The 14435-nt window shown below is 44.2% G+C and overlaps 1 pseudogene; it reads right to left on the bottom strand.

Annotated features, from left to right (window-relative positions):
- Positions 1–1070: 1070 nt before the first annotated feature.
- LOC109319080 lies at positions 1071–3016 on the bottom strand (annotated as a pseudogene).
- Positions 3017–14435: the final 11419 nt, after the last annotated feature.

Consider the following 14435-nt stretch of genomic DNA (forward strand, 5'->3'; position numbering starts at 1 on the left):
AAGGATTACTCTGCCTTGTTCATAAGCTCTTCCTCTAAAGCTCTAGAGGGCAAACTTTTTGCTAGGCATGGCACAAATTAGCCCCATACACCCTCCGTGAGTGCCACTCCAGTCCTCTTCCTCTGCCCATGTGCTGCTCTGTTTTCTGTTCCCAGTCCAGTGCACTCTGCCCAATCTGCTGCTCTGCTTTCTGCATCCTTCCCTGTGCTCCATGCCCTATCTGCTACTTTGCTTTCTGCTCTCTGCCCTGTCTGCTACAGTGTTCCCTGCTTCCTCTCCAGTTTTCCGTGTACCACATATAGAGGCTGCAAGTTGGCCATCCTTGTTTTATTGCATCCAGTTGCCATTGTCAGAGACAAGTTATTGAGGGTAGATGGACTGTTGGTCTGACCCAGTATGGCACTTCTTATGTTTTTATGTATTGCAGGGATCAAACTGGGGAGAAAAAAATAAGTGATATTACACTCCCAACTCTCCCCATAACTTACACTCCACCAGTTTGTGATAGGACACTTAAATGCCAGAGTAAATAGTGCAGACCTATAACACAATTACCACTTTTCTTGAATGCTTGATCAATACAAAAGTTATTCGTGTCAGTATTTATCTTGTCACCAGGTTTTAGGGCAACCATTCAATGGCATTAATGAGCCACTTTACACCTTTGTCTTTTCAGGCTTTCTGCAGACTCAGGCAAGCATCACTACATTAGTTTTCATTTTGTTTATGTACTGATGATCATGTTTGGACTGTAAGTGAGGCAGATTTCTTTAAAAAAAAAAAGAAAGCTTAGATTTTTGGTACTCATGGCTAGTTGAACTCTGTCAAACCAACCCAAATGGAGTCCAGGCACCTGGGTGTTAGAATAGTTGTTTTCTGGCTTGGTGTTTGCTATAGGGAGTTGGCTAAATGGAGCTATGGAATTCCATGTTAAATGGATAAAAATCACTGCTTATTAGGGTCATTGATCTGCCCTCGCCAAACCTCCATAGTTAAAGGAAAACTGCATTTTGTTCCATCTTGGCAAATCAAGGAAAATCCCAGTGCATCCCTGAGGCAATGTTTTAGTTTCACCTGGCATAATGCAACCCATAACAAGTGTCAAATGTGTAATTATTAGTAGGCAGAATAGGAAGAATACCCTTCAAAAGAAAAGAGGGAAGACTCCTAGAGAAAGGTAATGCTGAGGAGAACCATAAAATCATAGAAAGTTAGGTTGGAAGGGACCTCAGGAGGACATCTAGTCCAACCCCCTGCTCAAAGTAGGACCATCCCCAACTAAATCATCCCAGCCAAAGCTTTGTCTAGCTAGGTTTTGAAAACATCCAAGGATGGAGCTTCTACCACCTCTCTGGGTAACTTGTTCCAGTGGTTGACTACCCTTCTACTAAGAAAGTTCTTCCTAATATCTAATCCAAACTTCCCTTGTAGCAACTTGAGACCATTGCTCCTTGCTCTGTCATCTGTCACCACTGAGAACAATCTAGCTCCATCCTCTTTTGAACCCCCTTCAGGTAGGTGAAGGCTGCTATTAAATCCCCTCTCAGTCTTCTCTTCTGTAGACTAAAGTCCAGTTCCCTCAGTCTTTCCTCATAAGTCATGACTCCCACCCCTCTCGCCATTTTTGTTGCCCTCTGCTGGACTCTCCAATTTGTCCAATCCTTTCTGTAATGGGAGGCCCAAAACTGAACACAGTACTCCAGATGTGGCCTCACCAGCACTGAATAGAGGAGAATAATGACTTCCCTTGACCAGCTGGCAGCACTCCTACCGATGCAGCCCAGTATGCCATTAGCCTTCTTGGCAAAAAGGACACACTGCTGGCTCATATTCAGCTTGTTGTCCACTGTAACCCCCAGGTCCTTTTCTGCAGAGCTGCTGCCCAGCCAGTCAGTCCTCAGCCTGTACTGGTGCATGGGATTGTTCCATCCCAAGTGCAGCACTTTACACTTGTCCTTGTTAAACCTCATGAGACTCCTTTTGGCCCAAGCCTCCAATTTTTCTAAGTCTCTTTGAATCCTAGCCTTACCCTTCAGCATATCTACTACTCCCCCCAGCTTGATATCATCTGCAGACTTGCTGAAGGTGCACTCTATGCCATATTCCAAGTCATGGATGAAGACTTTGAACAAAACTGACCCCAGGGCTGAACCCTGGGGCACTCCACTTGATACTGGCTGCCAACTAGACATGGAGCCATTGATTACTACTCTCTGAGCCTGATGCTCCTGCCAGTTTTCTATCCACCTCACAGTCCATTCATCCACACCATACTTCCTTAGCTTGCCTGGGAGAATGCTGTGGGAGACTGTATCAAAAGGCTTGTTAAAATCAAGGTACACCGCACCCACCAGTCCCCTGGCATCCTCAGAGCCAGTCACCTCATCATAGAAGGCAATCAGCTTGGTCAGGCATAACTTGCTCCTGGTGAATCCATGCTGACTGCTCCTAATCACACTCTTCTCCAAGTGCTTAGAACTGGATTCCTTGAGGGTTCCATGATTTTTCCAGGGACTGAGGTGAGGCTGACTAGTCTGTAGTTCCCTAGATCCTCCTCCTTCCCTTTGGGTACTATGTTGGCCCTTTTCCAATCATCCGGGACCTCTCCTGACTACCATAAGTTTTCAAAAACGATGGCCAATGGCTCTGCAATCACATCAGCCAACTTCCTCAGCACCCTTGGATGCATCTCATTCAGCCCCATGGACTTGTACATGTCCAGCTTTTCTAAGTAGTCCCTAACCTGTTCTTTCACCACTGTTGGCTGCTCACCTCACCAAACTGTGCTGCCCAATGCGGTAGTCTGGAAGCTGACCTTGCCTGTGAAGACTGGGGCAAAAAAGGCATTGAGTACTTCAGCCTTTTGTGCATCCACTGTCACAAGGTTGCCTCTCCCATTCAGTAAGGGATCCACACCTTCTCTGATCCTCCTCTTGCTACCAACATACTTATAGAAACCCTTCTTGTTACCCTTCACATCCCACGCTAGCTGCAATTCCAGTTGTGCTTTGGCCTTCCTGACTTCATCCCTGCGTGCCCAAGCAATGCTCTTATACTCCTCCCTAGTTGTTTGTCCAAGTTTCCACTTCTTGTAAGCTTCCTTTTCTCTTGTAGCTTACTGAAAAGTTTGCTGCTAAGCCAAGCTAGTCTTCTGCCATACTTGCTAGTCTTCCTGCACATCAGGTTGGTTTGTTGCTGTGTCCTCAGTAAGATTTCTTTAAAGTACAGCCAGCTGTCCTGGACTGCTCTCCCCTTCATAGTTTCATAGTTATTAGGGTCAGAAGGAACCTGAGCAGATCATCAAGTCCAACCCCCTGGCATGGCAGGAAAGAGTACTGAGGTCAAACGACCCTGGCTAGGTGGTTGTCTAGCCTCCTTTTAAAGACCCCCAGGGTAGGAGCAAGGACCCTTAGAAGTTAGTTCCAGATCCTAGCTGCCCTGACAGTGAAGTAGCACCTCCTGATATCCAGCCTGAATCTACTCTCAGTTGACTTGTGGCCGTTATTCCTTGTTACTCCCAGTAATGCTCAGGGGAACAGAGACCCTCCGAGTGCCTGCTGGTCCCCTCTGACTAGTTTGTAACAGGCCACTAGATCCCCAATCCACCTTCTCTTGTGGAGGCTGAACAGGTCCAGGTCCCATAGCCTCTCCTCGTAGGGCCTGCCCTGCTGCCCCCGATCATGCGAGTGGCCCTCCTCTGGACCCTCTCCATGTTGTCCACATCCCTCCTGAAGTGCGGCGCCCAGAACTGGATGCAGTACTCCAGCTGCAGCCTGACCAATGTCGCATAGAGGGGGAGGATCACCTCCTTGGACCTGCTCATGATGCAGACTGGCCTCCCAGGGGATCCTGCCCATGAGCTCCCTGAGTGAGTCGAAGTCTGCTTTTCTGAAGTCCAGGGACCTTACTGTGCTGCTCTCCATCCTTCTTTTCCTCAGGATCTTGAACTCAATCATCTTGTGGTCACTGCTGCCCAAGTTGCCATCCACTACTACATTCTCAACCAATTCTTCCCTGTTTGTGAGCAGTGGGTTAAGAAGAGCATGGCACCTAGTTGGCCACCCCAGCACTTGCACCAGGAAGTTGTCCCCAGTAATCTCCAAAACATATGGTTGTCTCCAGTACTCTCCAGAACATACTCATAAACTTGCCAGCTTATTCCAGTAATCTTACAAATACTTTTTTGCTTGGAAAATCATTTATTGAACAGAAAATTCAGGATGAGGTACAAATATGGACACACAGTGAAACAACAGCAGACTGGAGAGGTCAGCTTTGACATTTTAGCCTATAGCAGCATTTCCCAACCTGTGGATCGCAAGAATATATGAAAGGATCATGAACAAATTTTAAAAATGGATCAACAAACTTTAAAAATTGATTCTCCTTTAAAGGAGAAACACGTGGGAAACTGTGGATTTTCCCTTGCAGGCTGGCAGATTTTCAGCCTGCAGGGAGCTGCTTGGGACCTCCCATGCTCCACACAAACAACCTCCCCACCCCACACACCCAGCCCTTGCCCCACACACTGGGGGTCAGGACAACAGGTCAGGAGTGAGGGGCACTGGGTCGGAACCGGCCATCAATATCTGCAAATGGGTCCTGCTACAAAAACGATTGAGAACTACTGGCCTAAAGCATTGTTCCCAAGTTTCCTTTTAATTCTAAAGGACAGACGCACCTATTTTAAACAGTGGCAGTTTAAGCTTGTAACAACATCAGGATAGGTCCCTTAAATCCCATTTGGAAAGGCTAAAGGGTACAGATCATGTCGGAAATATCATTTTATCTTCACAATATAAAGCAAAATTCATATAAACAGGAGGCATTTTTTGTTTCAAATTCATTTTGTAGCTCACCTAATAGCTGCCGACTAAGTACCCCTGTGGGCTATGCTAAAGAAATTAATATCTTCTGGAGAGCAATTACACAGGCTATGGCTGCATTAAAGCTCACAGCAAGAAAAAGAAACCATCCATATAAAGATCTTCGCCTGTCTCTTGTTTCTCTGTGCTTCCCCTCCCCTGCCAATACACAAGGCTCCTGGAGCAGGCAACATGTCCCTTTTCCATCCATAATTTTTTTAAAACGCAGCAATGAAGAGTTATAGAGATGGAAAGAGGCACAGTCCAAAAGGGCCACTAAATAAAAGAGAAGACAGGACTGTCCCAGGGTGCAGAGCAGTCTTTGGGAAGTTGCATGTCTCTAAAAGATGTAGGATTGTCTCATGGCAGAGATTTTTCTTCATCTCTGCTGCTTTCTGGTTGTTTTAAGGACCAAATGCTTCAGGGAGAAACATTAAAAAAAATCATGGTCCTGGCTCCAACAACAGCAAGATGTCTGACTGCTACATAGTTGTCTTCCTAGTCTGCAGAGGCATCATCAGCTGCATATTGCAGACAGATCAATTGTCATCAAACCTTTGATGGAAATATTAGCAGCACTTTTCACTTCTGTAGTGCCTTTCAATCAAGCATCTCAAAGTGTCTTCCATATGCTAGGCTTCACAACACCTGTGTGAGGTAGATAAATAATATAGTACTGCTTTACCTAACACTGAAATGCAGCCGTCTCCAGCATGAAATATGGTTGTCAGGGTAAAGCAACATCAGAGAAGGTGAGTAGTGTGCATTGTGCACTGTTAAACAGCTACTGTTTCAGAGTGGGCAGTGACTCCTTTCTATGTACAGAGACAAGTCTTCAAGGTCTGGCACATGTAATTGCATGGATGTAAATCTGAGAAGCATGAACAAAACAGGTATGCACAAACACCTGGTCAATTTGCAAGTGTGGGTTGTGTATTTGTATTTGTCAATTAGGTAGGTGACTAATAGAGTGTGCATTTGAAAAATCTACCGCAAATTGTTTTGTTTTGTTAATTAACCAGTTGGTAAACTTTATTGAGGACTGCACAGTCACTAACCTGTTGCCACTCTCCAGAAATAAAGGTAATTTAATCAACAGTTAATTCCAGTCTTCCAGCTTTGGAGACTCCACATAAGACAAGGCCTAGGCTCCATCCTGAGGAAGCCTGCATCCAGTCCATCTTTGGAATGGATAAATGTCATTCTAGCTTTCTTCATTCAGTTTAATGAAGTAATGAACTGTCCATGCATCTTTGAGATGTATTATCATATTTGATGTTGGTAGCAAGATCTGGAAAATGCCTTGCTTTCTAATCATTTAATAGTCTAAACATATTAGATATGCCTAGCTCAGAAATTTGAAAGTTGCACAAATAGATGTACTTTTGGCACAAAACCCCTCCCAGTTCAAGTCACGTATCACATTTGGCTATTGACTGCTGGGAGAAAAAGGGTTTTACTAATTAGAGTCCTATCAGGTCTTCTAGTCCAGTGCCATAAGGAGCTGATATAACACTGTTTCTTATATTAAATGTCCTATGGAGTTAAGTATTTTCCTTGTGAGACAATATCACAGTCTAATATATGTCAGTATTACTAAACATTTCTTAATAGCCATCTATTAATGTGAAAGGGTTTTTCTAGATTGGATCCATGTATGGAAATAAGAGGAATCTACTGCTAATGTCAAACTATGGTCCTACTTGGATTTCCCAGCTTACTGGTATCAGTAAAGTGAATGGTTTAAAAGGAGAATGGTTTATGCTTTTGCTGCTGCTATATAGTTTTTTCCAGGTGAAATCTACTAGGAAGAAAATGGCATTGATTCATTTGGCAGTATGTAGGGAAACACTGTCTGTGCTACTGAGCCAGTTAGAAAAAATGTACTTTTCTGGAAGAACCATGAAGGATATGGCAGTATATGTAGAGGAACCCCCTATTAAATAACAGTGTCTGAAGTCTCCTTATACCACAGTTCTCCAGGGGCTGAGTCATACTTCAAATCTTTCTTGTAAGTTTAGTGGTATTGCTGAAAACTGGACAGGAAAACAAGTTTCCTTCTCTGGGTGTCATAGTAACCCTCAGCCTAAGGGCTTCCCATTACTAGAAGTTCTGCTTCCTGCTGCACAAATACAGTATGTGAAGAGGAAGAAGACATTTCTTTCCAGTAGAGAAAGGAGACATCACCAGTGGGAGTTGCTTTCATCTATATTCCCATATGGGACTGGAGAAAAGGCTTCTCTGAATGCAGCAGAAGGTGCATGGTTCCCTCACACAACAAACTGCCTTCTGGAGGCCTCCAGAAGCAACAGGATGGAAAAAAGTAAGTACAGGGTTGGAAATCCCCATTTTTAATAACTAGCTAGAGAAAATCATTGTGGCTATCTATGACAATGTAGTGGTGCAGGTGCCTCAATATCAAGCTGGTCAGTGAGCACCTCATTCCATGAGCAATATGAGCTTGGGAGCAAGGGCCCAAGCTCAAATGAATGAGCCTAGACCAGGGGTGGGCAATCCCTGGCATGGGTGACAGAGCATGGCAAGCAACAGCATTTTGCTTGGCATGTGCACCTCAAGATGGATGGCAAGGAAGGGGCCAGGGCTGTGCTGCCACAACAAGGATTGGGCCCTTCATGGCTCCCCCACCGTCCGCCCCGGTATGCCAACATCTTACAAGTCAAGGTTGTGCACTCTGCGCAGAAACATTATCGAGCCCTGGCCTAGACGCTGATGTCCGAATACCATATTACATAATGGGCACGTCTACCTGAGATGCTAACTGCACAGTAGTCTGGTACTACTGAGCAATAGCATCATGCATATTAGGCTACTGTGCAGTAGCATCACTTAAAAGGCATTTGCTGCTGCTGCTGCACAGTAACTCTGGTTACTGAGCATTTACTTAGTACTTGCTTATACAAGTACTAGAGAAATGTGCAGTAACCACTGTGCAGTAGTGTCTTGTGGAGATGCACCCAGTGTTACTTATCTGTTCATACCAGCATTGGCCACTGTGACCACAAGAAATCCAGGGCTTTTCAGGCAGTTGTGGGAGTCGGTCTTAACTGACTGCTCTTGTTTCAGAAACTTTCTCTTTCCCCTGTATCTGCAAGTAACCTGCTTTATTAATGGTGATAGGTTCCCTTTCCAGGGCTGGAGTGATTAAGCCTTCCTCTTGGAGAAAGATGTTATTGTTTCTTTCATGCCCTCATTAATGCTGGCAACCTCTGTGACATAATCACTCACTTCATGTGCACTTGTATCCTAAGGCTTCTCTTCGCTTCTCACTTATATTGGAAACAACTTCTGTCTGGCAGCTGTTTGGGATAATAACTATATGAATAAAACACAGTCCAAGATTTACCTCTGAACTTTACCACTGGAAATCTTAGATTTTTGTCTCAGCTGTTGGAAGGTCACTTAAAAGGCCTTTGATAAAGTGGCACTGGTTTTCTCACTCTGCTACTCTAAATTAAGTGTTTGTGAAGGAGATGATGAGGGGGCTTAGTTGGACACTAGATTGTGCTGGTATGATATGTAATTAAACAATGCTCTTGTTCTAATAGCTTTGTATTAGGTCAAGGAGTCAGGGCTGAAAGGAGATATTGAGACATGATCACTCAGTTCCCTGCACTGAACTTATTTGATGGGTCAGCTAGGCTCTGTTCAGTTCAGTATACTTTTCTTGAGTGTCTGGCTCAAAGCCTGAGGGGTCTGTATGTGCATTTTAAATACAATTTATACCACATTGGTCATCACTATGGTATAAAATCTTAGATGAGCAGAAGAGTCTCCTAGCTGTGTTGGGTTGATACCTGCAATCTGAGATGAGATTAGTCTTTTCTTAGCAGTACAAGTATTAATGGGAATAAAACCAGGCTGCAGTTTGCAGAATCTGAATTGACTGTCTCCTTAGTTTTACTCAGAGGGCGATCAGAGTAGACAGCCTGCAGCAGAAATGTGGCACGTGGCCCCCTTCATCTTGAATATAGATTGTAGAGACTGGATCCCAGCATTTGTTGCTCAGTTAACTGAGCTAGTGACCAGATCCTATGCTGGGCTCCGTATTCTCCACAGACCACATGCTCGCTGTGTTGAAGGTGAGGTAGCTGCTGTCCAATCTGTGTTTTACCAGCTTTCTCCAGACTTCTAATGCACAGTAAGGTCCTGTTGGGTAAAGCTGGATAAAGTTTATAGAAACCTATCATCTAAGTCAGAAGCGACCAACTTTTTCACAAGTGTGCCACAAGTTAACTTCAAAGTTTGAGATAGTGCTACTCTAATAATCAGCCACCTCCAATGCCCAGAGCCCCTGAATCCTGTGGCCAGTAGGATGCGGCAGCGCTGAATTTGGTGGCATTTACCCCTGCAGGCTCAGACTCTTAAGTCAGCACTGACCTCTGACTCCCACCCAGCCCTTGAATGCTGGCCAGACTCCTGTCCCCAGCTCCCCTTTTAACTTAGCATCTGGGGCTTGCATGCTGAACACATGGTCTGTACCACTTCTGGCTTGTGTGCCATGGGTTCATCACCACTGAAGCATTTTGTCCATCTTTTGGTGAAGGAGCTACTAATCACTGCTGACTCTTTGAAATCACTGTAGATACATTAGGCAACTCCCCCCTATATGAATTCTATGTCTCAGAACACAGAACAGCAGACTTCATTATTTTCTTTCTTTGTATGCAAGACCATGTAAAACTAAGGTTTTTGAATGCTTCTCACTTCACTGTTGTCAGGCAGGTCACACAATGTTAGCTAGTTTTTCCAAGAAGAATGCTTTTCTTCACTCATTGTCCTCCCCCACCATAGTCCCCTCTCTATTTCCCTTTCTCTTTCACAGGCACGTTATCAAAGTGCACAAACACTGACAAATGAAAAGAGAGCCTTTGTGCAATGGATTTTTTTTTCATCATGAAAGCTCTAAAATTTTAGCTTTTTAGCTCACTTAATCATTTTGACAGATGACAATACTAAGTACTATCACCAGACAGATGACACTAGACAGATGACAATACTAATCCTACAGCAGCTTCTCAAGGGAGAGTCTTATTGTAAAAATTGACATATATTGTACCAAGGTGCACATAATACATTTAGGAACACTGCAATTTGTTGCTTCACACACTCCCATACATTTCTAGGTCTTCATCACTTATGTCAGGATTTCAGCTAATCCCTGCTATCTCTGACTTAGTGCTCTGGTAAACCTGGCAGGTCCTTTATGTTAGCCCCCACTCTTGGGGCAGTTGAGATGGTAATGGGTATAGAAAAGCACAGATGTTAGCTTAATGGTTATTACCCTTAAGGATTATGCCAGAGCTATTGGCAGGGGAGGAGGGGAGTTGTCTTGGAAGTTGCCAAGTCATTTTTGTGGAATGAAAGGCTGGTGCATTACAGAACAAATGGGGGCAGTTTGTAAATTTACAGAACTACCTTCAGAAAGAATAGAAGGGAGTCGCCAGCTCATAGTAGCATAGGATTTGGTCAGCCACATCAGGCCATGGGGCTGTCAAGTCTGCTCTTTTGTCTCTAGCAAGGACCAAAACCTGGTGCTTCAGAAGAAAGCGAAAGATCCCTATAATATACCTGACCGGTTGTGTTGCACTGTACATGACAGGATGGAGAGACAATGAGCAACCCCCTATAGAACAGGGGAGGCAAGCCTGAGGGGTCTGTATGTGCATTTTAAATACAATTTATACCACATTGGTCATCACTATGGTATAAAATCTTAGATGAGCAGAAGAGTCTCCTAGCTGTGTTGGGTTGATACCTGCAATCTGAGATGAGATTAGTCTTTTCTTAGCAGTACAAGTATTAATGGGCATAAAACCAGGCTGCAGTTTGCAGAATCTGAATTGACTGTCTCCTTAGTTTTACTCAGAAGATAAGGGCATTAGCTTAGAAAGTAGTGAGCTGTTCATTTTGTTTTGTGGATTAACTGTTGTGGCCACATACTGAGTTGATTTTAACTCGTGTGCAAATGTTGATCTTCCATATATTTGGTTTTTCCTGGTATTAACATGTATTTTCTGACCTGTGTAAGAAAAGCATAGCCCTAACTGTGAGTCATCTGAGCCTTGCTGATGCCTTCCATATGTTGACTTATTTGGAGATATATTTTTTTCTTGATTTCTGTGATATATTCAACATCACAATCCCCATATGGTATTTTGTAACTGCTTCTTTGTGTATTCCAGCAGGAGTTTATCTTTTGCTTTTCAAAGGTTTGTCATAGAAACTGTCCTTTGCAGAACAGTGTTGTGTGCCTGGTTCATCTAATTATCCTCCCTAGTTACAGATGCATCAGGGGTTCCGTGTTAAATTGCTGAAGGTTTTTAAAGTTGAATATCTGAGCAGTGAAAAGCTGTAGAAACACCAAAGAGTGAACAGAAGGCATCACATACTGAACAGGAGCATTCCACACTGGAATGATCACAAAAAGGTGGCTTGGCCTCCCACTAACTGCAGCTGCTGATGCCTAGCTTTTCTCAGGAAATTTGGGGCATCCTGGGAGAGACATACCCCAGTGAGGCCAGGAAATCTTTTGTTTTTCCTCACAGAATACTTATAGTATGATGTGAACTTAACGGTCTGTTCTCAGATATTCTAGTGATGGGTATCAGCTATCACATACCCAAGGTGGCACTTTCCTCCCACGTAAGATAAAATATGGTGATATGTGAAGTACACTGTCAAGTCTAGGTACTTAGGAGATTTTTTAATAAAGGGAACCATCATTTAAGATATATGCGCTCACGTTGTAGTAATCAAAAGCTGCCTTACAGACCTGGGTGTTTTCCCTGCAATCCCTCTGACTCAGTCCTGAAGAACACAAGGTTCTTCACCGAGTCATACTGTGAGAGCATGACCCAATGCTATTAATACTAATGGAGAAAAAAGCATGCGCAGGCCTGATTAGAGCTGACCCAGCAGTGTGCAACAGCAGCCTGTAACACCAGCAAGTCACATGGAGACTGAAAATCGTGGCAAAGCAGTCCAAGGAAATACAGACCAGTTAAATACAGCAGGGTAGCAGTGATGCATTGAGCTAGTGCAATGATTGCTTATGGGCAGAGAGCAGGGATCAAGTAAATTTAGTCCACAATACAAATGAGCTTGTTTGTTTATTCTACTCCTTATTAGACATGTCATGGCTCCATATGGTTTTGTTGTATATGCTCAGGATGGGAATTACAGGGACATGTGATTACCATTATGGAGACTAGAAGATTCTCCTATTTTTTGCCATGATATGAAAGATTATCTACATGATGCCTTATTATACTAGCATCAACAAGCAAGACTTTGAGGGGAGTCAGCATGCTGTTGTCATGTGCATCAGCAACACAAATAGAACATTGTAAAAAACACAACAGCATGAGAAACAGCTTCTTCCTCCTCCTTTTCACATTGTTTTCCAGGCACACTCAAAATAAGATGTCATTCAAGCAAACCTGAAGTCTGCTGCACAAACAAGAAAAGTTGGCGGGTACACAGATGATCAGAAAGGTGGTGCATTTTGCATACTGTGGGGATCATCAGCTTTTGGGCCTAGACTCTATTGGCATCTTTACATGTGCTCCAGGGCAAGGGGGAGGTGTGTTTTAATTTGAGTGGCTCTGGGAGCCGCTCTAATTGAAGTGCCTGCAGTGTCACATGTATTCAGTGTCCCACACTTCAACATGGCAGCAGGGGCACCTTAGCTAAAGCTGGTTTGATGAGCTCTATTTAAAGTGCCCCCACCGACATTTTGAAGTATGGGAATGCTAAATACACGTGACACAGAGAGCATGCTGATTACCAGGCTCCAGCAGACTTGATTAATTGTCAGAGCAGATGTCTGGTGCATGTATAGATGCCTTATCAGTCCTACCTTCATCTGGAGCACCAAATATACAAATATTTTAAAAGAAGAAAATAGGAAGAGGGGGCTTGTAAAAAAAAGCCTTATTGGCAGGTTCGTTCTGGAACAGATGGTTATAGATCTTGCACTTGTAACCACTACACTACAAGTCTATGCACGTAGAACATTTCACAACCTTTTCTTGAGCGGTAATAGACTGTTGTGTGAATAAATTAATTCTTGTGAGTGTTGTATGATCCAGCTCCCCAAGTTTCATTTTCATGGACAACTGTCAAAATCTGCACCAAAGATCTAACAAAGCAGTCAAACCAGCAGAGATCAGATTTTGTCTTTACCCACAATTCCTCCCACCATATAAATCACAGAGTTTGGCAGTGCGCTTGCATGGTATGATCTACTGTAAATCCTGGAGTTTCATATTAAAGTTACACAGTAAGCTTTGCTATATTGCACACTAAATCATGGAGTTTTACCAAAGAAGTTGCCATATCAGCTGCTTGCCTTCACTGTTTGTATTTATGGGGAGCATCCATCAGTGATAGATAAGGTCAGCTTGCTGCTGCTACTGCTGCTGCTGCCCAGAAATAGAGAGCAGCAGTTGTTCAGAATTCCTCCCACATGTCGTCTTCAGTCCTAAGTCACGCAGGAAACACACCCTGGCAAAAGTGATGAGACGTGCAGAACAGCTGGAAAGAAGTCCTGGGGCATGAAAGATAAATGTTTGGTTTCATTGTGACTCTGCCGATGTTTAGTTACTCTTCCTTTTGATCCTCATGTAAATTGTTATGCAATTTTGCATCAAGGCACTTAGGTACCCTAGAGATGAGCCAAGCACAGATGCCTGGCTCAAGTAGACAGGTAAGGTAAGGGTGCAATTTAAATGCATTAACATCAGTTTCTATAGGATTGAAATAAAAGAACTAATTGAAAATAAAATCCACTATGAAAGAGGAGGAAATGCTGGCAACCCAGCCAAAGGCCTGTCTCAGGGCCATCTGAAAAGTTTAGATATAGCAGAGTATTATGAGTGGATCCAGGGTTAAGAAAAGCGGGGTGTGGCGCACTGCCCTTCACATCATGGATGGATGGGAGTGAGATGTGACTGGAGCCCTTGGCCAGGAGGGGCACCAGGTGACTTGGCAGGGAGCCAAGCACATGAAAGACAGGAAGACACACTCCTGACCCCCCACTAATATTGCTGTTGCTGTCTATGGCTGGTGGGCGATGGGGAGAGGAGGGTGCTCAGAGTCACTCCTGCCCCACTCCAACTGTGTGCTGCTATGCAGGGAGCTAGGATCAGCCTGGGACATCAGCATGCAAATTCCTCCTTCCAGTGCCTGTTCCTGGCCAGTGCAGGGACAACAGGGAGTGAGGGGGGGTGGGCAGAGAGTAAGCGCTGGAATGAAGAACTTGTGTGGCATTGTTGCTGTGCCTTGCTGAGCCAGGCACCCTGCACAGCCGCAGCCTGCCGGGTTCTCTCTGTGCCTGGACCAGCTGTGGACAGCAGTGGCAGTGGTGGAAGGGTTTGTGACCACACCACTGCATCCCCCTGGATCATAAGATCATAGCAAAGTAGTGCTGGAAGGGACCTGATCCCCATTGTAGAGCATATATGGTTTATAGAAGGTCTTATCTCCAAAAAGAATTGAATAGACTAGAGACGGTCACTTGCAAACCATAACCACCTGTGTGGGGCTTTC

The sequence above is a fragment of the Crocodylus porosus genome, unplaced genomic scaffold (genome assembly GCF_001723895.1).
Source record: "Crocodylus porosus isolate Cpor-Errol unplaced genomic scaffold, CroPor_comp1, whole genome shotgun sequence".
Taxonomy (NCBI): domain Eukaryota; kingdom Metazoa; phylum Chordata; order Crocodylia; family Crocodylidae; genus Crocodylus; species Crocodylus porosus.